Below are 24982 nucleotides of genomic sequence, written 5' to 3'. Positions count from 1 at the left end.
TTCGCTCAGCTTTTGCTTGTCTGTAAAGCTTTTGATTTTCTCCTTCATATTTGAATGAGATCCTCACTGGGTACAGTAATCTGGGCTGTAGGTTATTTTCTTTCATCACTTTAAGAATGTCCTGCCATTTCCTCCTGGCCTGAAGAGTTTCTATTGAAAGATCAGCTGTTATCCTTATGGGAATCCCCTTGTGTGTTATTTGTTGTTTTTCCCTTGCTGCTTTTAATATTTGTTCTTTGTGTTTGATCTTTGTTAATTTGATTAATATGTGTCTTGGGGTGTTTTGCCTTGAGTTGATCCTGTTTGGGACTGTCTGGGTTTCTTAGACTTGTGTCACTATTTCCTTCCCCATTTTAGGGAAGTTTTCAACTGTTATCTCCTCGAGTATTTTCTCATGGCCTTTCTTTTTGTCTTCTTCTTCTGGGACTCCTATGATTCGAATATTGGGGCGTTTCACATTGTCCTAGAGGTCCCTGAGGTTGCCTTCATTTCTTCTAATTCTTTTTTCTTTTTTCCTCTCTGCTTCATTTATTTCTACCATTCTGAGATAGAATATCTTTTTAAATAGTTCCATTGTATTTATATTCTCCTTTACAAAATTCCTTCATTTCTGTATCTTAAGAATGTAATATTTAGTTCAGTTCAGTCTCTCAGTCATGTCTGACTCTTTGTAACTCCATGAACTGCAGCACACCAGGCCTCCCTGTCCATCACCCAGCTCCTGGAGTACACCCAAACCCATGTCCATTAAGTCGGTGATGCCATCCAACTATCTCATCCTCTGTCGTCCCCTTCTCCTCCTGCCCTCAATCTTTCCCAGCATCAGGGTCTTTTCCAACGAGTCAGCTCTTCGTATCAGGTGGCCAAAGTATTGGAGTTTCAGCTTCAACATCACTCCTTCCAATGAACACCCAGGACTGATCTCCTTTAGGATGGACTGGTTGGATCTCCTTGTAATCCAAGGGACTCTCAAGAGTCTTCTCCAACACCACAGTTCAAAAGCATCAATTCTTCGGCGCTCAGCTTTCTTTATAGTCCAACTTTCACATCCATACACGACCACTGGAAAAACCATAGCCTTGACTAGATGGACCTTTGTTGGCAAAGTAATATCTCTGCTTTTGAATATGCTGTCTAGGTTGGTCATAACTTTCCTTCCAAGGAGTAAGCGTCTTTTAATTTCATGGCTGTAATCACCATCTGCAGTGATTTTGGAGCTATAACATAGCTTACAAAATTTGAATATGCCAGAGTTTCTAAAAAAAGTTAGAATAAGTTGCCAAATCAGACAGAAACAAAAATATTGTTATGAAAAATTGTATTCTTCTCACAAATTATTTTCTTAATTAGTCGTGTTCACAAAAGAGAATTTTACTCCACACTGCTTGTGGAGTAGAAGTAGGCATAACCACTTGTGAAGTAACTGGACAATATCTAGTATATTAGTTTTCCATTGCTGTGGAAAAATTACCAGAAATGCAGTGTCTTAAAACACATTTATTATCTAACAGTTTCTGTGAGCTAGGGTTACAGGCACACTTGAACTGTTTCCTCTATTCAAGGTTTCACAAAGTTGCAATCAAGGTGTTAGGTTGTCTTCTCTGGAGGCTTGATTGGGAAAGAATCCACTTCTAAGCTCTCTAAGATTGTTGGCAGAATTCATTTCCTTGTGGTTGTAGTGTTGAGGCTTCTGACTGGTTGCACCCAGGTTCTAGAAACCATCTACACTTCCCTGCCACCAGGCCCTCTCCATAGGCAGTTCTCAACATGAAAGCTTGCTTCTTCAGAGGCCAGTAGCAGTGGGTCTAGCTCCTGTCAGGTAAGATAGAGACATATAATGCAATGTAATCATTTTTACCATATTCTGTCGGCCAGAAGTAAGTCATAGGTCCTGCCCACATTCGAAGGGCAGGGCAAAAGCAAGGGGCAAAGACCATGGGGGCCATCTTAGAATTCTGCCTACCACATCTAGTAAAGTTTACGATGCAGTGTCTTAGGATCTAGCATTTTCCCTGTACTCATGAAGATACATACAAGAACATTCATAACAGCATTGTTTGTAATAGCAAAACCATTGTTCTATAAGGTAAACTTAAAAAAATTTTAAATACAAAAAGATTTAGTCAGAGAGACATTAGCTAACAAAACACTATGTATGGTACAAGAACATTTTTGTAAAAGTAACATATTTATAGGAATTCTGCTTCAGCAATGGACTACTATTATCTTGAACAAGTCTTCCCACCACTGATTACAGCTGGGCAAAATATAATAAACATTAAAGCACTGAGGAGCTTACCACAGCAGTGAGAACTTGTGGGTCCAAGATCTGGAAGAAAGGAAAGGGAACCGATCAGAAGTGAGCATGATGTTTGCCATTATCTTTCCACGTGACGTTATTGCTAATTCTGAAAGCAGTGGCTGAAAACCTGTGTAGAGTTTTTGGCTTTCTCATGGGGTTGAAGAGCCTGAATCAAAAGGAAGAGTGAAGTGAAAGTCACATTTGACTCTTTGTGACCCTGTAATTCTCCTGGCTGGAATACTGGAGTGGGTAGCCTTTCTGTTCTCCAGGGGATCTTCCCAACCCAGGGATTGAACTAAGGTCTCCCACATTGCACGCACATTCTTTACCAGCAGAGCCACCAGGGAAGCCCAGGAAAACTGGAGTGGGTAGCCTATCCCTTCTCCAGCAGATCTTCCTGCCCCAGGAATCAAACAGGGGTCTCCTGCATTGCAGGAGGATTCTTTACCAACTGAGCTATCAGAGAAGCCCTGAAAAGGAAGAGTGGCCCTAGTAAATACTTCAGATTGGTCAGGACCCTCATGGGATACCCCAAAGGGTGAACTGCAAAGAAACTAGTTTTCACAGACCCTAAAGTCCAGCTCTGAATAATATTAATATTAGCTCCTGATTGGAATAAAGTGATCTGTCTTCAGCTCAGCGGTGGTGAGGCATTTGTTATTGTTTAGTGGCTAAGTCATGTCTGACTCTTTTGCAACCCCGTGGCCAAGTCTCCCCCTTAGAACACATTCCCTTTCACCAGGGCCCTTGATCGAACACAACACATCCTAGAAAACACACTTTAGTGGGAAACACTGATGTGACAGAAAGACATCCAGGACAAATGAACACTGCATCGTATGGTCCTCTCTCCTGCTCTAATGTTACAGAGTTATCCCATTTCTTTCACCCTGAGGTTGATTTGATAAACCGTTATATGTGAGACTTTATATTCTGTGACCTCTGCTTGGCTGCCTTCAGTCTTTCTTCAGAAGCCACTGCTAAAAAAGAATCCCCCAAAGAGAATTTCGTCAAATTTAACAGTAACAATTATTTGCCCCAAATTTTCGTTGGAGAACATTTGTTGAGAGTAAAGCCAGCGTTCATGTTTCGTTTAATTCCTTAATGAATTCTGATACTGCTCAGTGCATTACCAGGCAAAGCGGGACGGGACAGAACCAAAAATGATATAGCCCGAAGTTTTCTCAAACGTGCTGCACGTGAACGCCTTAGCCATGAGGCGCTGACTTATAACTCTAGTAAAAATCCCTCAGCCTTCATTCATTCCATTATTTATTCAATAAACGTGTTCTAGTTAACAACCGTGTCAGTGGTTGTTATAGACAAGTGGCTAGCTATAGACAAGAGGTGAGCGAAGATCGACCTGCCGCCCTGGAAGAACTTCGAAGACAAAACATAACTTTGCAATTCAGCCTAACAACTACCGTTTCATTGTCACTCCAGCATGACTCTCCAACCCTTATCATTAGCTGCCCACCTTCTCAATCGGACCTTCTCCCGGACTCCAGACTCTCTCCACTGGTTCCCAGCTAACCGCCAGAGCCTCCAGAGAACGAGTTGAAAGACTACATCTCCCGGCAGCCTCTGCAGCAGAGTGGTGGAGAGGCACGCGCAAGTGCGCGGCCCGGCCCCCGCGCGCAGGCGCACTGCGAACGCCGGCTGAGCTAGGTCTCGCTGTGCTGGGTGCGCGGCGGCGGAGGAGACGAGCGAGGCCTGGTGAGCACCGCGCGGCGAGAGCCGACTCTTTCGAGGTTGTGTGTAGAAGACGGACGGCAGGCGAGCGAGCGAGGCAGAGGCTCACCCCAGAAGTGGCACCGGGATCGGTTGCCTTGAACCTGGTGAGTGCGGGGCTGTGGCGGCCCCCGACCCCTCCCCCTCCCGCCGGCCGATCCGGCAGTCCTCGGCGGGACCCAGGAGAGGCCCCGCGGTGAGGGCGGGCCGCCGCCTGTGCTCGAGCTCGGGTTCCTGGGCCTGGACACTCGCGGCGCGTCCGTGCGTCACGGGCCCGGTTGTCCTAACGGCCGCGCGGCAGGCGGAGGGGACGGTGGGGGTGGGGAGCACTGGTGTGTTCGCCATCGGGAACGCCGGTCGAGGCGAGGCGAGGCGGGGCGGGGCGGGGTGGCGCGGCAGCCGGGCTGTAAGCGGCGCCGGGGACTGCGGGGCGCAGAGGCTGCGGGGCGGCGAGGAGGCAGCGCGGAGCCGAGCAGGCAGCGCGGAGCCAGCGCCGCGGCCCCACGCAGACGGGCGTGGGGGCGGGGGTGGGCTGCGCAGAGTGTGCGTGACTGAGCCAGGTGAGAATAGGGGATGGGGGTGTGTGTAAAAACCCTAACTGAGGCAGTAGGGAACGGTCTGGTCTCGGAAATTGTCAAGTTTCAGCCAGAGCCGGAGGTTCGGGGGAGGGGGCAGGGGAGTGGAGACGGCCGACTGCAGTTTACAGATGTCATAACAACATGGGCCTGAAGCGGCTGACAGGGGTGTGGTAATTATAGGAATGACAGAACTTAGTCTGCACACAGCGTGTGTCAGTGGTGATGCGAGGGAAGCTCAAAATGGGAGGAGAGGACTGAAAGATGACTGGAATCCGGGAAGCCGTCATGAAGGAATGTTTTCGGTTTGAATGGAAGTATTTAATGTTCGGCTTTTAAGCAAACGATGTCAAGATAATTGATTTTTAAGGTTTAAATTCTGAATAAACAGTTTGGAAGTAATTTTTCTAAGCATACTATTAAATAACATTTCTAACTTTTCAGTCCTCTTTTCCTTTAATAAACACTTCCTTAAAAACCTGTTTCTTAACAGTAGATGAGTAAGTGATTTTTCCCTTCATGTTACTTCAAGGCTCATTATTGACATTTTCCCCTTGTTCTTGCGTTTGTAATATTTTGAAAGTAATTCACAAGCTATTCCCCTTCCATTTTAAAGATTGAAGAGATGAAATTTTAACTTCAAAGGAAAGGAAGGATGAACTCTGTTGTACTTTTACTGAAATAATTTATTCTTTGATGGCACTGTTGTGTTTAACACCGGGTTTTCAGTTGGAGAACTTGAGAGAAGTTAAAGGGGTAACGTTTAATGAGCTTTTTTCCAGATACTGTGCTAAATACTTTCTGTAGAGTAAAAGGTTTAACGCTTACAGTAACTCTAAAGTGTGTTATTTTTTTCCTTTTCTACAGATTAAAGCTTTGAGGGTTAGAGAAGTTAAGTAACTTACCTAGGTGTTGCAGCTCTTGTTAGAACAGAATCACTGCCATTTTAGGAATTATTTCTCCTCTCCTTTCATACTTCTTGGTTGTGTTTTCTTTTTTTGGTCCATTCATATGCTCAGAGACTGGGGATGTGGACTTGATCAAGACATTGTTCCTGTCCTCATGGAATTTACAGTGTTGCAGAGAAGACTAATAGATAATGACTATAAATATTGACTACGTAAAATTTTATCGGTCATTATAATTGAGCGGGAGCTGTACTAAAAAGCAAAGGAAGTTCAAATGGAATCAAACAACGTAAGCCTTGGGTGTTTACAGTCTGGTAGAGAAGCAAAACATGCATTTATGAAAACCTAGACTAAGCTAAATGATAGAAATTAACACTTCACCAGTGAACTTGCATTATGTTACTTTAGATCCTTATAGAAATTCCTTCACAGAACTGTGAATTAGTATTTTGTACTTTAACTTTTATCTAGGATTGGGACATGAGAAAAGGAACATGAAAAAACTCTTCCTTGCTACCCAAGACACTGTTTATAATTTATTTACTGATCCTTATAAAGTATAAACCTTCAAGACAGGTTCTTTTAAGCCCTCAGTGACAGGCCTTTTTGGTTTTTTTCTTTGCTTTAAAAAAAAATTTAAACAAATGACTCTTTTTATTAGATCGTTTCTATTCGTTAGCCATCCTGTTTCTCTTTATACTTTGGCTATTAGGAGGCTCAGAGCTGTGATCAGCTTTGGTAATTTTCATAATTTTCCTTTGCTTTAACTGTGTTATAAACTATACCAGATAGTCTGGAATTGCTGCTCTCAGTTGTTTCCTGGACTACTTGTTCTCTGTTGCTCTCAATTTTATTTTTACCTTTTCCCTCTCATTTGAGAGTAGGGTTTATTTATTTTATCTACAGTATGTTAGCATAATGTTTGTTGAATTAATGATAAAGTCTTGATGGTTTATGAATTTGTTTTTAAGTCTGTCAGATTGTTTATAGAAGTATGTGTGCTTTGTATAAAATCAGTTAAGACTTTTGGCCATGCAAGTAAAGGTGACTGACATAAAGATAATTCCCTGTTAGATAAAGATAATTCCCTGTTACTCTCTTTAAGGTTTCTGTATTTTGCAGGGTATTCTGAATTCAGCCATAATAATGGAAGAAAACATTGAAAATGGTAAACAATTCAATTAGCTGATTGGAGCTGATTTCACTCTATTCTTGCTGCAGTAAGCAGGAGGTGGCCCCAAGCCAGCTGGGAGCCAGATAGGACCTTCATTAGAAAATTTTTAAGTCTTTGCAGTGACAGAGCAGGAATGAAGACTGATGGAACATTCAATTTTTTGTTTGTTTGTTTTTGAAGTTGATAATGCTCCTACACAACAGACCTTAGTGATAAAATGGTTCTGATCGAATGTATTAGACTAATTGGAACAGTGTTTGAAAGCAGGCAATAATCCAAAATGTGGATAATGAGGATAATCTCCTTCTCATAATAAGAATAATGCTGCACTTCATATACAAAGATAAGTCTGCTTACTCATCATGATTGATTTTTCGGTGTGAGGAGGGATATGTGCTGAGTTGTCCATGAGTCTTTGTATTCTGTGACCAGCAAGGCAGCTTGGGGTCAAAATGGGGGTTTTTAGCTAGGGAGCAGAAAGACAAGCAAAAGTTGCTCTAACATCTGTTGATGGGTCAAGTACTACATCAGGTGTTTTCACCTGATTATCCTGCAAAACCACATTGAGAAGGTGGTTACATGTATAGGATGGTTAAGTAACTTGTCCTACTTTACAGAGTTAAGTGGTGGAGTTGGGATTCAATCACAGGGCTATTTGTACTATGTTCTCATCAATCGTTAAAGCTTGATTTTGTCTTGGTTTGCGGTTCAGTCTTCTGCTCCTCAAACTAGATATAGTTTGTTTAACACCAAGAAATAATATTGTGAAAATCTAATTTACTAAAAGCTGAAAGGCCATTGGAATTCCTTGCTTTACTGACAGTAAAAAATACAATTTTTAAATTAGAATAGTATCTGTAAAACAACTGTTCCCTGTCCTACCCTTCACACTTTAGAGGCTACTTATTTATTTCTTTTAGCTGTTTCCTCTTTCATATTTATAAATAACTTGCTCCTATTGCTGTTTCTTGATACAGCCGTTTTAGGAATTATCTATTGACTTTCCACATTTACACATATCCTTTAAATATATTTATTTAGATGTTTATTAAGTCGGCGTTTAGTTATAACTATGTAAATAATTATAGCAGGACCATGCAGTATATTATGATAGCATTTATTCTTTTAACCAATTTTTGTTTTTCCAGGAGTAATACCTGTTTTCCCTTTTCCATTTTGAGACAGCTGTCCTAGAACCTTCTATCCTTTTAAAGCAATCTGGACTGATTACTTTCTAGGCTTATTGCACAGCTGTCACCCTGAAACTTCTCTTTATGTCACCTTAAAATTTTCTGTGCCCTCCTCTGATATTGGATCTCCTATTTTCCATGTTTTTTTTTCACTTCCAGAGAAAGGGTACCTGGGAAGCAAAAACTTTGTTTTTAAGATCTTGCATGGCTGGAAAAAAATCTTTATTTTACCTGTACATTTCATCAATCATTTGTCTTGAGTATAAAAATCCAGGCTTAAAAAGTTTGGAAGTCATAGTTCCATTGTTTTCTGCATTCTAATGTTGCCATTGAAATCCATAGCCATTCTTATTCTTCATTTATATGTGACCTTCCCTGCCTTTTTCCCAATCTCCAGAAGCTTTTAGAGTTTTATTTTAAACCCCTGAAATTCCATAATGTGTCTAGATTTTTTTTTTTTCTTTTTTAAGGGCACTCAGTGGGTCCCTACAGGCTGGGGATTTGTGTCCTTTAGTTTTGGGAAATTTATTATTATTAGGGCTTTAGGCTTCCCTGGTGGCTCAGAGGTTAAAGTGTCTGCCTCCAATGTGGGAAACCTGGGTTCAATTCCTGGGTGGGGAAGATCCCCTGGAGAAGGAAATGGCAACCAACTCCAGTATTCTTGCCTGGAGAATCCCATGGACAGAGGAGCTTGGTAGGCTACAGTCCACGGGGTCACAAAGAGTTGGACACGACTGAGTGACTTCACTTTCACTTTAGGTAAAAAAATTTACACTTAACTATGCTTCCCATTTTTGGACACTATCATCAGACTATACAATCCTCTTTCATTTCTGAACCCTACTTCCATTACTTTTTCTAGTAGGTACCCACTGCATTATGGCTGATACATTCCTTGATTATATATGAATCATGAAATATGTAGTGTGTTGTGTGTATGTATATTTAGTTTTTGTATTGTGTTATATACCTTGTTTGGCTTCTTACTATTTTTACTCAGCATTGTTTTGGAGACCTTTCTGTTTTGTGTGTACATATAATTGTGTATAATGTAGAATTCCATAATATGCACATACCACATTTTACTTCTCATTCCCTAGTCACTGACACCTGAGTTGCCTTTCTGGCATCACAAGTACACTGTGGTAAATATACTCTTATTTGTACATCCTTATGGACCTGTGTGAGAAGTTCTCTGGGATATATGGCCGGGAGTGGGATTCTTGGGTTATAGAATAGGAGGACTAGCTTATGTGCCTTCTAGCAGTGAGGAGGCTTCTTGTCTGCCCACATCTTTGCCAGTATTTGATTTTATCCAACTTCTTTATTTTTGCAAATCAGTATAAAATGATGTCTTGTTTTAATTTACATTCTCTGATAATTAATGAATTTGAGCATCTCGTATCCATTCAGGTTTTCCCTTTTGTTGCTTGTATGTTTTGTCCTTTGTCTATCTTTCTTTTGGGTTTTCTTTTTTGAGGGGGGGGGTTTCTTTTATTTTTTTTGGCTGCACCCTTCTATGCAGCTTGCAGAATCTTAGTTCTCCAAACAAGGATTAAACCCAGGCCAGGGAATTGAAAGCCTAGAATCCTAACCATTAGGCCACCAGGGAACTCCCCTTCCTGTCTGTCTTTTTGGTTTGCAGGAGTTTTTTGTGGAGATTTATTGATTATAGGATTGAAAAATACCTTCTCTTGGCCTGCCATCTTTCTGTTGGTTTTGTCCATGGTATCTTATATTGAATGAATATTCTAAATTTGATTCATTGTTTCTTTGATAATCTCTTGCTTATTTGATTTTTTGTCTCTCTTGGGATTTGTTTTATTTGGGTATTAGAATTTTTTGGTCATTTAAAACTTTTTTTCTTTTCCTTCCTCTTATCCATCACTTAGTCTTTTTGTTCTGTTTCTTGAGAGATTTTTAAAAAATGTTATCTTCCAACCCTTCTATTGAATTTTAAATTCGTGTTCATGTTTTAATTTCTTAGAGCTCATTGTTATGATATCTTTCTATTTTTTGATAGACACTATGGGGCTTTCCAGGTGGCTGAGTGGTAAAGAATTCGCCTGCCAGTGCTGGAGATACAGGTTCAATTTCTGGGTTGGGGAGATCCCCTGGAGTAGGAAATGGCAACCCACTCCAGTATTCGTGCCTGGAAAATTTCATGGACACAGGTGTCTGACTAGCTGCAGCCCATGGGAGCGCAAAGAATTGAGTGTGACTAGTGACTGAGCACAGCACCTCATTCTACCTTTAGAAATGCCTGGGGGGCCTCCTGCCTCTGAAACCTCCTGCTTGTGAGCTGTATGAATCAGCTTCTTACAGGTGCTTCAGTTCAGTTCAGTAGCTCAGTCGTGTCCAACTCTTTGTGACTCCATGGACTGCAGCACACCAGGTTTCCCTGTCCATCACCCAACTCCCAGAGCTTGCTCAAACTCGTCCATTGAGTCGGTGATGCCATCCACCCAACTCATCCTGTGTTGTCTCCTTCTCCTCCTGCCTTCAATCTTTCCCAGCATCAGGGTCTTCTCAAAAGAGTCAGTTCTTCACATCAGGTGGCCAAAGTTTTGGAGTTTCAGCTTCAACATCAGTCCTTCCAGTGAATATTCAGGACTGATTTCCTTTAGGATGGACTGGTTGGATCTCCTTGCAGTCCAAGGGACTCTTGCGTCTTCTCCAACACCACAGTTCAAAAGTGTCAATTCATCTGCGTTCAGCTTTCTTTATGGTCCAACTCTCACATCCATACGTGACTACTAGAAAAACCATAGCTTTGACTAGACGGACCTTTGTAGTATGCTGTCTAGGTTGGTCATAGCTTTTCTTCCAAGGAGCAAGCGTCTTTTAGTTTCATGGCTGCAGTCATCATCTGCAGTGATTTTGGAGTCCAAGAAAATCTGTCACTATTTCCATTGTTTCCCCATCTATTTGCCATGAAGTGATGGGACTGGATGCCGTTTTGAATGTTGAGTGTTAAGCCAGCTTTTTCACTCTCCACTTTCACCTTCATCAAGAGGCTCTTTAGTTTCTCTTTGCTTTCTGGTATTAGGGTAGTGTCATCTTCATATCTGAGGTTATTGATACTTCTCCCAGCAGTCTTTTTGATTCCAGGTTGTGCTTCATCCAGCATGGCATTTCGCATGGTGTACTCTGCATATAAGTTAAATAAGCAGAGTGACAGTATACAGGCTTGACATACTCCTTTCCCAATCTGGAACCAGTCCATTGTTCTATGTCTGATTCTAACTGTTGCTTGTTGACCTGCATACAGATTTCTCAGGCAGCAGGTAAGGTGGTCTGGTATTCCCATATCCAAGAACTTTTTTTACAGTTTTCTCAGTAAAAGGCTTTAGCGTAGTCAATAAAGCAGAAGTGGATGTTTTTCTGGAACTCTCTTGCTTTTTCTATGATCCAGTGGACATTGGCAATTTCATCTCTGGTTCCACTGCCCTTTCTGAATCCACCTTGAACATCTGGAAGTTCTTCGTTCATGTGCTGTTGAAGCCTGTCTTGGACTGCAAAAGATCAGTTTTTATCCCCAAGAAAGGCAATGCCAAAGAACGTTCCAGCTACTGCACAGTTGCACTCATCTCACACGCTAGCAAATACAGGTGCTTAGGCTTCAGAATTTGCCACTTAACTAGTAAAATATCATTAGATCATCTGTTTTAAGGATTCTAAAAAGTTTTTGACATCTCATCTGTGACCTTTGATACTCTCTTTTTGTGTTCTATCTTTGTAGTTCATCCTTTTTTTAAAAAAAGTTATAATTTTGGTATGGATTAGTCTACCAAATCCATCATTATATTTCTTAAACTCTTTATCTTCTGGTCTATTCAGTCTCTCCATGGTGTTTGAGTGTTGTATAATCAGTACTTTAGTGTTGAATAAAATTAAATTTCTGAGCATTAAGATGTTAATATGTTTTGGGAGGAAAGCACATACATCCTAAAATGATACGTGTTAATTTAAATTTATGAGAACACTTATAAGTGTATAAGTGAAGTCACTCAGTCATGTCTGACTCTTTGCGACCCCATGGACTGTAGCCTACCAGGCTCCTCTGTCCATGGGATTTTCCAGGCAATAGTACTGGAGTGGATTGCCATTTCCTTCTCCATTTAAGTGTATACATAATAGATATATTAAATTCAGTAATGAATATGAATTGGATAAACACAAGTCCCCCCACTCCCATGAAGGAGTCCTTTATGCCTTTTTTGGGGAAAGGTTTCTGTTAAAAAAAATCTAACTTATAAGGGAGGAGAAAGTTTTCACTGTTGATAAAGACCTGAAGTGTTCAATCAGAGGGCTTCCCTAGTGTCTCAGATGGTAAAGAATTTGATGAAATAACATGTTGATAAAATTCTAAAAGTAAAAGTAAAGAAGTTTACTTTTAAAAAAAGTAAAGAAATTTAATGTTTTAGTTAGGCTGGGAAGCCTCATTGTAGTAAATTATATGTTTCCACCTTTACTTTTTGAAATTTTTCTTATTGTATAGTTAGTGTATTGTCTACTACAGAAAATTTGGAAGATAAAAGAGAATATTAATTTACATTTCAGATTTTTATAAGTTATGAAATATTTTTAAAAATACAGAGAATGGTATAGATTGGGGTTTTGTTCCCACCATCCAGATTTTTCACGTGTTAATGTTCTGTATTTCTTATTTCCCAATATATTATGATTATGTGTCATAGCCAAGCCCTCATTTTGGAATTTTTAGGTTTACAAGTTTTCAAGTATCAGTCATTCTGCTGTCATCATTCTTATATATAATATTGATTTTATTTCCTTTGGGTACATTCCAAAAGTGGAATTACTGAGTCTTGGGGTGTAAATTCCCAAAATCTTTGGTAAATATCTTCCTTTAAATGTTTGGATATTGAGAATGTCTTCGTAAAGCCTTGCACAATGGAAACCCATAGATACTGGAAGGTCGAAGGTTATAGTAAATGTCTCAGTTAAAGAAGGTCTGAAGCTGAGACATGAAAGAAAGGATGGATTTCTGTTAGATTAATAGAGTTGAAGTTGTAAGATGTAATCAAAGATGAACACCTTAGAATCATATTTGTAGCATTGACTTCTCCCAGATGAGGCTTATTGCAGGGTTTTTCAAAACTTGCCCCAATTGAACACAAGAATGTTGTCACTAAAATAAGATACTCTAATGATTTTACAGGGAAGATATGGGTAGGATATTTTAAATTCCATTTTTCTTTCCTAATTTTTATTAAAATATTTTTAAGGGACCTGTTACTACTTGACTCCAGAAGTGAAAATCACTCAGTTGTGTCCGACTCTTTGCAACTCCATGGACTATACAGTCCATGAAATTCTCCAGGCCAGAATACTGGAGTGAGTAGCCTTTCCCTTCTCCAGGGGGTCTTCCCAACCCAGGGATTGAACGCAGGTCTCCAGCATTGCAGGCGGATTCTTTACCAGCTGAGCCACAAGGGAAACCCACTTGACTAGAGGTTGACAACAAATGAATAATAAATATTTACAAATGGGAGAGCATATACTCTGGAATGCAAACTCACACCTCTCCATTCTCTAATGAAAAAATAGATTCCAAAAATATTCACCAATGAACTGAAAATTTTCTATACTTAAGATTCATTTATGGTTAAATTTATAAATCTGTAACTTGCTTATTTTGCAGTCATACTTTCTTATAGTTTTGGTTTTTTAATATTAAGTACATGTCATGTTTTCTTATAAAATTATGCTTTATTTATACAATAGATTAAATATACTAACATTTTATAGTGTTGCACAAAGAATACTGTGAATGTTAAATATTTACAGTGGTTAGCATGTGTTTGGGATTTATTGACTGCTTGGATTGACTCAGCATACTGAATATAGTGTATACCAATATAATAAAAATGTCTCTACACTCATTGTATTTTGGGTATAGACTGGTGATGAAGAGTGGAAAGAGTATTGAATTAATCAAGGCCAAAGGAACTTGTAGGGCAGAGAAGTTCAGATTTGATCTAAGAAATGCTAAAAACTCATTCTAGGTTTTTTAGTTCAGTTGACTTCAGTCGCTCAGTTGTGTCCGACTCTTTGCGACCCCATGAATCACAGCACGCCAGGCCTCACTGTCCATCACCAACTCCCGGAGTTCACTCAGACTCATGTCCATCGAGTCGGTGATGCCATCCAGCCATCTCATCCTCTGTTGTCCCCTTCTCCTCCTGCCCCCAATCCCTCCCAGCATCAGGGTCTTTTTCAGTGAGTCAGCTCTTCACATGAGGTGGCCAAAGTACTGGAATTTCAGCTTTAGCATCAGCCCTTCCAATGAACACCCAGGACTGGTCTCCTTTAGGATGGACTGGTTGGATCCCCTTGCAGTCCAAGGGACTTTAAAGAGTCTTCTCCAACACTACAGTTCAAAAGCATCAATTCTTTGGTGCTCAGCTTTCTTCACAGTCCAACTCTCACATCCATACATGACCACTGGTTCTTAGACATTGAAATTATGCAGTGACAAAGTGTTAAGATTAATTTGAGAGCTGTGTGAAGGATGAATTAAAAACCAGAGTCTGAGGTTAAGGAAGGGTGGTTAGAGCTGTTGCAGTTATCTAGTTGTAAAGAATTGGACATGACTTAGCAACTGAGCAACTACAAGTTATCTATCTGTATGATAGGCACCTAGATCAGACGGGTGACAGTGAGAATAGATAGGAATAGATAAAATCAAACACTTTGGATGGAATAATAGGCAAATTTTGATTATTTTAACTAAATAGACATGAAGGGGAAATTGGGAGATTTCATTTTGGAAGAGTACATTTCTGTTTTACCACCAGTTTTGCATCTTGGTTTTAACTTTATTGCTTTTGGGGCTGTATTTTCCTAGAAAATGAGAAAAATCGGGCATAATGTCTTTAATTTTAAAGGCTTCTGGTTCCTGAGAGAGTGCAAAGTTATTGGCAGTAACTTAAGTTTTTAAGTTAATCACTTAGGTGATAATATCCTAAAGATGTTTGCTTAGTATAAAGATAATTTTCTCATTCTATTACATGTCCATTTGATTATAAATCTCTATAGAAATGATTTCATTTCTTTGTTACCTGAGCTCTCTTCAATCCAACTGCAGCCTACATTTCAGTTGTGTTTTGCATTGAAATGAAAAGAGTGTTAGTCGCTAAGTTGTGTCTGATTCTTTGAGAACCCATGGACTGTAACCCTCCAGGTTCCCCTGTCCGTGGGATTTTCCAGGACAGAGGGTTGCCCTTCCCTTCTCCAGGAGATCTTCCTGACCCAGGGATTGAACCCTGATCTCCTACATTGCAGGCAAATTCTTTACCCCCTGAGCCACAAGGGAGACAAAATTATTTTGCATCCGTTTCCAGTAAAACTTTTGCTTCCACTGTGGAGATTTTCAGTTGCATGCAGATGTGTGTCAGAATACACTTGGTAATGTTTGAAAGAAGAAACAACACTGGAGACCTGGTATGTGTCAGACCTATTACTTCAAATTTTTGAAAGGACAGTTGTGTCTATTTTTCAAAAAACCTCCCACGCAGCAAATATAATCTCCTCATTCCCATGCACAGAGAGAACTCAGTCTCATTTATTTCATTTGCGAAGAAATCCTTGATTTTTTAAAAAATGTTGACTATTAGAGCAATTTTAGGTTCCCAGCAGAACTGAATGGAAACTACTGAGTTCCCATCTACGGCCTACCCCATATACACACAGTGTCCCTCACCACTTCATTTTCACCAGAGTGGTACATTGGTTATAATCCAGTGAACACTGATGCATCATTATCACCCAAAGCCAGTAGGCTACATTTAAGTTCATTCTTGGAGTTGTACACTCTGTGGGTTTTGACAAAAGTAAAATGACATACATCAGCTGTTACAGTATCCAACAGAATAGGTTCACTGCCTCCAAAATCGTCTTGCACTTTGTTATTCATCCCTTAAACCCCGGCAACCGCTGATCTTTTAAATAGTTTTGCCTCTTCAGAATGTCATAAAACTGGAATCATGTGGTGAATACAATATCCACCCAAAGAGGGAGGAGGGTATTTTATTAAATAATCAATCTCATGTATGGATACTGATTTAAACATTATTAAGAAAACTAATAAAGAATAATACACTGTGACCAAATATGTTTATTCCAGGAGTCAGCAATCATTGTTAAGAAATGTATTAATATCTCACATATTTTATGTGTCAGAGGAGATAAACAATAACCATTTTAATAACTGCCAAAAAGACATTTGATCTAATTCAACATACATTTGGTTTTTAACTTTAGTGACATAGATACGGATGGGTGGTACTTACATGTGATTTTTTTAACTATCTCTGCTATGACACACCTGGTGCTATCTAAATTGCTGGTAGAGATGCATGATACTATGGCCCCTGTAGAAAGCAGTTTGACAATTTCTTGTAAAGTTAAACATACACCTACCATGGTGGTGGTTTAGTTGCTAAGTCGTGTCTGACTATTGCAACCCCATGGAGTGTAGCCTGCCAGGCTCCTGTCCATGGGATTTTCCACGCAAGAATACTGGTGTGGGTTGCCATTTCCTTCTCCAGTCGATTTGTATGACCCAGCAGTCTCACTCTTCATTTATCTAAACAGAAGCTATATATGAATGTTTATAGTAGTTTATTCATCATGACCCCAAACTGCGATCTAGATGTCCATCACTGGTGAATAGATAAGCATATTGTGAAATACAATGGAATATAATTCAGCAATAAAATAAATCGGTTACTAATAGAGACAACAATATGAAGGTAGCTCAAATTAGTTAATACTGAGTGAAAGAAGCCACATGCAAAATGCTACGTTTTGTATGGCTCCATTTATTTGACATTCTGGAAAATGAAGATTATAGGGACAGTTTGCTTGGGATTGGGGCAAGTGGATTTATTACTGAGGGACCTGACTGAAGTTTTTGTAGGTGCGAAAAATGCTCTCATCTTCATAGTCATGATGTTTACTTAAATGGCAAGTTTTACTGTATGTAAATTTTGTTGCTGTTGTTCAGCTGCTCAGTTGTGGCTGACTCTGTGACTCCATGGACTGCAGCATGCCAAGCTTCCCTGTCCTTCACTACCTCCAGGAGTTTGCTCAAACTCAGCGTCCATTGAAACTCAAAGAGTCTTCTCCAATACCACAGTTTGAAAACATCAGTTCTTCTATGCTCAGCCTTTATAATCCAACTCTCATATCCATACATGACTACTGGAAAAACCATAGCTTTGACTATATGGACCTTTGTGGGCAAAGTAATGTCTCTGTTTTAATATACTGTCTAGGTTTGTCATAGCTTTCCTTCCAAGGAGAAAGTGTCTTTTAATTTCATGGCTGCAGTCACCATCTGCAGTGATTTTGGAGCCCAAGAAAATAAAGTCTTTCACTGTTTCCATTTTTTTCCCCATCTATGTGCCATGAAGTGAGGGGACCAGATGCCATGATCTTAGTTTTTTGAATGTCAAGTTTTAAGCCAGGTTTTTCACTCTCCTCTTTCACCTTCATCAAGAGGCTCTTTAGTCCTCTTCGCTTCCTACCATTAGGGTGGTGTCATCTGCATATCTGAGGTTATTGATGTTGCTCCAGGCAATCTTGATTTCAGCTTGTGTTTGATCCAGCCCAGCATTTTGCATGATGTTCCCTACATATAAGTTAAATAAATAAAAAATACATCCTTGATGTAGTCCTTTCCCAGTCCTTCGTTCCATGTCCTGTTCTAACTGCTGCTGCTTGACCTGCATACAGGTTTCTCAGGAGGCAGGTAAGGTGGTTTGGTATTCCTATCTCTTTAAGAATTTTCCACAGTTTGAATGTAAATTATACCCCAATAAACATAAGCTTTAAAAAAACCCCCAAAAACGTGTCAGGAATGTCAGCTGAAAGTATCAGAAACAGAATTCAGTAGCTGATTTAATTCAGTGGCTGGCTTTAAAAAATTACCATATAATAGTAATTTTCCTATAAACAATGACCAGTTATAATATAATGGAAGGACACATTACATTTATCATTGTAACAGAAGAGATAAGTGGAAATACATAATTTCTGACCAAACAGATACACTATTGTAAATATGTTTCCTTAATCTATGAATTGAATGCTGTCTGAACATCAAAGGATTGTTTTCCCCCTCTTAAGACAGAGAAGATTATCTGAACCAAAGATTCTCAATATTTTGGTGTCAGATTTACACGGACTAAGGATCCTGAAAAACTTTCATATTATTGTGTATCTGTTAATAGTTATTGTTTTAGAAATAAAGATTACATTTTAAAACATAAGATATACAACAAACATTCCTTTAGGCCCAAGACCGCTGATATCATCTCATTAGCATACCTCTGAAAAACTTATGAGTGAAAGTGAAAAAAGCATATAACTGAGAGTATTATGGAAATAGTGTTCATGAGAAACATTTTTTGTTCACGTGTCATACTGTCAGATGTGGAAAATTTTGAATGAGCCTTTGGTTAGTGATGATGGTGGTGGGGAACTGTTGCACTCACTCACTGGTACATTGGTGCAGTAGTTTAGAGGGAACTTTGACAGTATTAAAATTTTAAATGAACGTATTTTTGACCTTGAGATTCCATTGTTTTTATTTCATTTATGGATATAATTACAAATACATGAGAGAGAATATTGGTTACAGCATTGTTTGTAATAGAAAGTTGAAGTGAAGTGAAAGTTGCTCACAGTTGTGTCCTACTTTTTGCAACCTTATGGACTATACAGTCTATGGAATTCTCCAGGCCGGAATACTGGAGTGGGTAGCTGTTCCCTTCTCCAGGGAATCTTCCCAACCCAGGGATTGAACCCAGATCTCCCACATTGCAGGTGGATTCTTTACCAGCTGTGCCACAAGGGAAGCCCAAGAATACTGGAGTGGGTAGCCTATCCCTTCTCCAGTAGATCTTCCCGACCCAGAAATCTAACTGGAGTCTCCTGCATTGCAGGAGGATTCTTTACCAACTGAGCTATCAGGGAAGCCCCAATAGAAATCCCAGGAATAGGAATCTAACTGTTATTCCTATTTCTAGGAATAGGAATCCAACATAGGAATCCAACTGTTCTCTGTGTCCTTTCTCAGCACCTTTAGTTGTGATTCCTTCAGAATTATTTGCAAATTCTCATCTGCATTGCACCAGTCTTTCAGTCTGTCTAACAAAATACCACTGGGTGTATGTATTAGTCCGCTTGGGCTGCCATTAAAGAGAAAGTTGAAGTCAGGCTTAATTGTGAGTGATGTGTCTGGTCTAGTTATTATGCTATAAAAATTACTATGTTGTTAAAAATGATAAAGCTCTCTAGGAAAGTTGAAAGTTGATGCAGAGTGCAAAACTGGGTATAGAATTGCTCTGTCAGTATACAGTAATAACTGAAAGGATATGTATGTGTTTGTATAACCAATTCTTAAAAAGATATATGGAAAACTTGATAGTGGCTATCTTTAGAAACAGTGAGGGAGATACACTTTCATTTTCTTTTTATACCCTTCCATACAGGGAGGCCTGGCGTGCTGCGATTCATGGGGTTGCAAAGAGTCGGACACGACTGAGCAACTGAACTGATAGTGTCTGTCTGTCTTCTTTTTTAATGTTTTGAAATTCAAAGACACAGGTGCACTGTATGAATGGTAGAAATTATTAGAATGTTGGAGTCATTTGTGAGTTCTTTGATACCAAAATTTAACCAAAGAAGTAATTAAAAAAACCAAGAGGCCTTTGCATTTCTCATGTGTACTTACTTCTTTTAAAGAAGAGTTGCTCTAATCAAACATGACTTACTACTGTTCTTGTCAGTTCTTTCTTTCTTTTTCTTTTTTTAGAGGGAACACATAAACTGTGTATATAAAAATGTAATGTACAGTGAGGTGAATTCAAGCACATGACAGGTGAACAAATGAACCTGCAAAAATGGGTTGGCTTAGTTTCATTTCTCTACGAGATCCTGTCTCTCTCTTTCTTCAGTCTCCAGTATATACTGCTCTACTTGACTGTGTTCTATCATGCTAAGTCGCTTCAGTCGTGTCCGACTCTGTGTGACCCCACAGACGGCAGCCCACCAGGCTCCCCCGTCACTGGGATTCTCGAGGCAAGAACACTGGAGTGGGCTGCCATTTCCTTCTCCATTGTCAGTTCTTTCTAAGGTTGTTCTTTCTAAGGTCTCCGCCTTTGTGGGTCTTTCTCTTTTAGCCCCTGTAGTCCTATCTATGCCTCACAACCTTGCTGAAACACCATCTTCTCTATGAAGCCACCCCTGATCAGTTTAGTCAGATGAGATCTTTTTTTGAACATTTAGAGCTATTTATAGCCATTTCTTCATTACACAAATATCAGGTGTGATCTATATATGGGCCAAACAGTGGAAGTATGCTTTCATATGTTACTTCTCTTCACCTTATGAAGTATGATCTCCATAGTGCTAATAAGGAAACCCAGATTCACAGAATTTTAGTATCTTCCCTACATCTTGGTGCTTAGAAGTAAATTTGAAAATAGGGCTCCAGTGCCAGACCTCTTCTCTGGACTTGCTTCTTATGTCACTTTAATAAAAAGCAAATGAATAATTAAGTTTTGTGTGACCATTTCTTTCCTCTTTAGAGTTTTTCTAGCTTAAAAATTTTTTGAAATATTTAAATCTTATAGACGAAATGTACAAAGCCCACCTGTTTACCTTTCATCCGCCTTCCCCAGTTGTTCAGTTTACCTTCTGCTCCATTTATGTTATCATTTTTTCTCTCTCTGTATGTGTACGCTGTGTTCCCACTTTGCCTTTCCTTAATTGCTTGCCCTTCCAGCTCCATGTTGAATCTAGGCTTCTAGTTATTTAAATCTAATCGATTTTGGTTGTAAACTTTATCTGGATCTTGCCCTGTTTCTATACTACTGTATCTTTAACCTGAAACTTCTGATTCTTCAATTTGGATATCATTGCAGCACTGTTGATAATATGCTGTCCTGTGATATTTCAGAACCAAAATGCTACTTGCCTTAGTAATCCAACTGTTCTCTATGTCCTTTCTCAGCATCACAAGTTATGATTCCTTCAGAATTATTTGCAAATTCTCATCTGCATTGCACCAGTCTTTCAGTCTATCTAACAAAATACCACTGGGTATATGTATTAGTCTGCCTGGGCTGCCATTAAAAAAGTACCACAGATTGGGTGATTTATTAAACAACAGAAATTCATTTTCTCACAGTTCTGGAGGCTACATGTTTAAGATCAAGGTTCCAGCAGGGTTGGCTTCTGGTAAGGCCTCTCTTCCTGACTTGCAGATGGTCACCTTCTGTCTTTTCTCACATAACTTCTCGTCTGAGCACAGGGCAGGGGGTGTAGGTAGAGGTCTCTGGTGTCTCTTGCCCTGGTAAGAACACCCACTCTATTGGATTAAGGCCCCGTCCTTATGACCTTATTTGACCTTAATTATCTGTGAGCCTCCTGAGTCCTTCCCTGTAAAGGATGAAAATAATAATTCTTGCCCTGTACACTTTTTTGTTTTTTAAAGAGATTCAAGTAAAATAGGTGACGTGACATAGGACATTATCAATCAGTGATTCTCAAACCAGGCTTGCATCAAAATCATCTTAAAAATAACTGTTTCTTTGACTTTTAAGTCTGGTAGCATAAGAACTCTGCAGACCTGGTCACTAGTACAACAGAGGAAAACTATTAAAAAGCAACTTCTTAGAGATTTGGAAATAGTTCTAGGGCATACAGTAAATGCGCAACTTCTGCTGGAAGGAATGTTTTCTTCCTAGGAGAAGCAGGACATCAGGATTTCTCATCCTACCCCCAGATGCCTGCTGTTGAGGCTAAGTTCTGGGCCAGTGTGTTGCAAAAGTAGGGGGCTACCTTCTGTCCAGCCCCTACTTGTGGAATAAAGGGTTACCTTGGTAACAGAGCTGCTAGGGAATAGATCACCTTTTCTGTAGGTTGTAAGGTGGTAGCTCTGTGTCAGGAGAGACAATCTCTGTTTGCTACCTGTCCACCACCAAATACTCAGTTCCTAAATGGATGTCACTCCAAAAAATGAGCTGTTGTCCACATCCTCATCTTGAGAGCCTCGATTCAGAGGTTTTGCTTGGGGGTAAGTTGGAGGAGAAGGGGACCACAGACGATGAGATGGTTGAATGGCATTACTAACTCAGTGGACATGAGTTTGAGTAAACTCCGGGAGTTGGTGATGGACAGGGAGGCCTGGTGTGCTGCAGTCCGTGGGTTGCAAGACTGAACTGAACTGAGAGGAGAGAAACAGGTCATAAAACATAGCTCTTAATCTCTGCCTCAAGGAACTGACTTCATTTGCAGTAGAGCTGGAGAAGTTCAAACCTAAGAGTACTTTCACAAACAGTGGAGATTGAATGTGAAAACTACCTCCCAAAGGCAGTTGGAACATTTGTAGATTCAAGAAGATACAAACTAAACTGCAGGCCATTGAGTTTGCCAGCAAGAACCTGGGATAAGAGACAGCTGGAAGGAGCCTTTCTGGGGACAGTGAATGTCAAACTATGACTTGAAACTACTCCTTCAAAGGAGCCTGAATCTGATTGGATTTCTCTGTAGCACAATTTGTGCCTGAAGCTGTTGTTTAAAACAGTAGAGTGATCAGCTGGCAATAAGTGGAGGTTAATATCTGGGAGTAGTTACAGAAAGAGTCCTGACAAATTACTGTTAGGGCAAGATGACTTTGGGCATATCTAGGCTATTTCCCCCTTAGGATCAACGTCAGATGTTTAACACTCCAAGTGGCTGGGTGTGTGTGGTAGGAAAGTGGACTTTAAAATAAAACAGCAGATTGCTAAACAAGTAAGCAAATAAAAATATAAAACCTCAAAGATGGAGGAGTGTACTCAGAGTTGCCACATAGTATTATAAAAGATGGTGAGTTCCCAGTAAAAAGGTAAAAGATGTGCAAACAAAAACAAAACCCAGGAAAATATGGCTGATACACTGGGAAGAACAGACAGTAGAAACTGCCTGTGAGAAAAGATGTTGGAGTTAATAGAAATAGGCTTTGAAGTAATCATTATAAATGTATTCAAAGAATCAAAGGAAACCTTCATCAAAGAAGTCAAATATGATGACAACCCATGTGAAATAGATACTAACAATCAAGGGACAGAAATTCAGAAGAAGAACCAAGTGGAAATTCTGGAATTGAAAAGTACTATAACTATGAAACGGAGAAGGCAATGGCACCCCACTCCAGTACTCTTGCCTGGCAAATCCCATGGGCAGAAGTGCCTGGTAGGCTGCAGTCCTTGGGGTCGCTAGGAGTTGGACACGACTGAGCAACTTCACTTTCACTTTTCACTTTCATGCATTGGAGAGGGAAATGGCACCCCACTCCAGTGTTCTTGCCTGGAGAATCCCAGGGACGGGGGAGCCTGGTGGTGGGCTGCCGTCTCTGGGGTCGCACAGAGTCAGACACGAATGAAGCGATTTAGCAGCAGCAGCATAACTATGAAAAATTAGGGGGCTCAATAGTAAGATTTGAACTGGTGGAAAGAAAGAATTAGTGAACTGGAAATAGATCTGTAGAAATCCAAGGAAAGGAGAGGAAAAAAATGAATAAAATTGAAAAGTGCCTCAGAGGAATGTGGGGCACCATTAACTGCACCACAGTGTACATAATGAGAGTACCAGAAGAAAAGAGGAGAAAAAAGTGGAAAAGTATTCATGGCGATAAAACTGATTTTAAAAGCAGATGTATAAAATAATGTGTGTACAGTAAATCCCCTGCATACAAATGAGCTCTGTTCTGAGAGCACATTCATAAGTCCAATTTGTTCATAAGTCCAACAAAGTTAGTCTAGGTACCTAATTAACACAACCATCTTTATACCAACAGTACTATACTATAATAAGTTTATAATACTTTTCATAAAAATAATACATGAAAAAAACAAAAATGAACATTTTTAATCTTCAGTACAGTACCTTGAAAAGTACAATCATAAAGTACAACAGCTGGTATACAGGGGCTGGCATTGAGGGAACAGGCAAGAAGAGCTGCTGACTAGAGTAGGGAGAGGAGATGGGAAACGGTAGAGCTGAAGGATCGTCAGCAATAGGAGACGGAAAGCATGCTGCAATTTTACTCATGCCTGACATTGATGGCACAGGTTCTGGTTCCTTGCTGGATTCCGTTCAATCTACCTTCTTGAAAAAAGGATCCAGTCATGTCTGGGTAGTAGCTCTGTTCTTGTCGTAGGTGACATGGTATCACTGGATTGCATTCTGAACAGCTGTTGCAACCTTCATGTACTATTCTACATTTGGGTCCTTGCCTCAAAAACTTAACAGTGCTTTCTCAAATAAAGAAAATCCCCTTGCAGTTCCCTGCATTGTGAATCTCTTCAGTTCTTAAGTTACTTCCTCTTCTTACTCTGCTCTCTCAGTTATTTTCACTTTTGTTTCTATCATTATTGCTTGGCACTTAGTATCTTAGCAGTACCAGCTTATGTCACTGCTGCTTTTACATTTGTTTCTGTACATCCTGGGCTTGAAATAAAGATACTAAGAAGAATGAGTGCCAAAGAATTGATGTTTTCGAATTGTGGTGCTAGAGAAGACTCTTGAGAATCTCTGGGACAACAGGGAGATCAGACTAGTAAATCCTTAAGGAAATCAGCCCTTGATGTTCATTGGAAAGACTGACGCTGAAGCTCTAATACTTTGGCCACCTGATGCAAAGAGCCAGCTCTTTGGAAGATAGAATCTTGAGTCTGGTGCCTTAGACCACTCGGCCATCCTGACATGACACTGAGCCAGCTCTTTGGAAAAGACCATCATACTGGGAAAGATTGAGGGCAGGAGGAGAAGGGAATGACAGAGGACGAGATGTTTGGATGGCATCACTGAGTCAGTGGATGTGAGTTTGAGCAAATTCCAGGAGGTAGCAAAGGAAAGGGAAGCTTGGCATGCTGCAGTCGATGAGGTTGCATAGAGTCGGAGATGACTTAGTGACTGAACAACAGCAACATGCAGTACAGTAGAGTGAAGTACACACACAGGAGCACGGCCACTTACCATGGATGCATGCCTGTGACAGCGTGCACCAGAACGGGGACGGCCTT

At 40.0% G+C, this 24982-nt stretch overlaps 1 protein-coding gene and 1 long non-coding RNA gene across 2 annotated transcripts in view; one reads left to right on the top strand and one right to left on the bottom strand.

Moving 5' to 3' along the window:
- LOC108635509 lies at positions 1493 to 3866 on the bottom strand. Its single transcript, XR_001917812.1, has 3 exons — positions 3780 to 3866; positions 2300 to 2329; positions 1493 to 1812 (listed from the first exon to the last, which is right to left on the bottom strand). It is a non-coding gene; the product is annotated as an uncharacterized LOC108635509 (long non-coding RNA).
- The window catches only part of KPNA1 (karyopherin subunit alpha 1), a 69301-nt gene continuing 48274 nt past the window's right edge, over positions 3956 to 24982 (top strand). Inside the window, exon 1 of the mRNA XM_018045578.1 lies at positions 3956 to 4140. The gene's annotated coding sequence lies outside the window, so the exon portion shown is untranslated. The remainder of the gene's footprint in view (positions 4141 to 24982) is intronic.

The sequence above is a fragment of the Capra hircus genome, chromosome 1 (genome assembly GCF_001704415.2).
Source record: "Capra hircus breed San Clemente chromosome 1, ASM170441v1, whole genome shotgun sequence".
Lineage (NCBI taxonomy): Eukaryota > Metazoa > Chordata > Mammalia > Artiodactyla > Bovidae > Capra > Capra hircus.
Note: the sequence above shows the minus strand (reverse complement) of the source record. Positions and strands in the feature narration are given on the sequence as shown.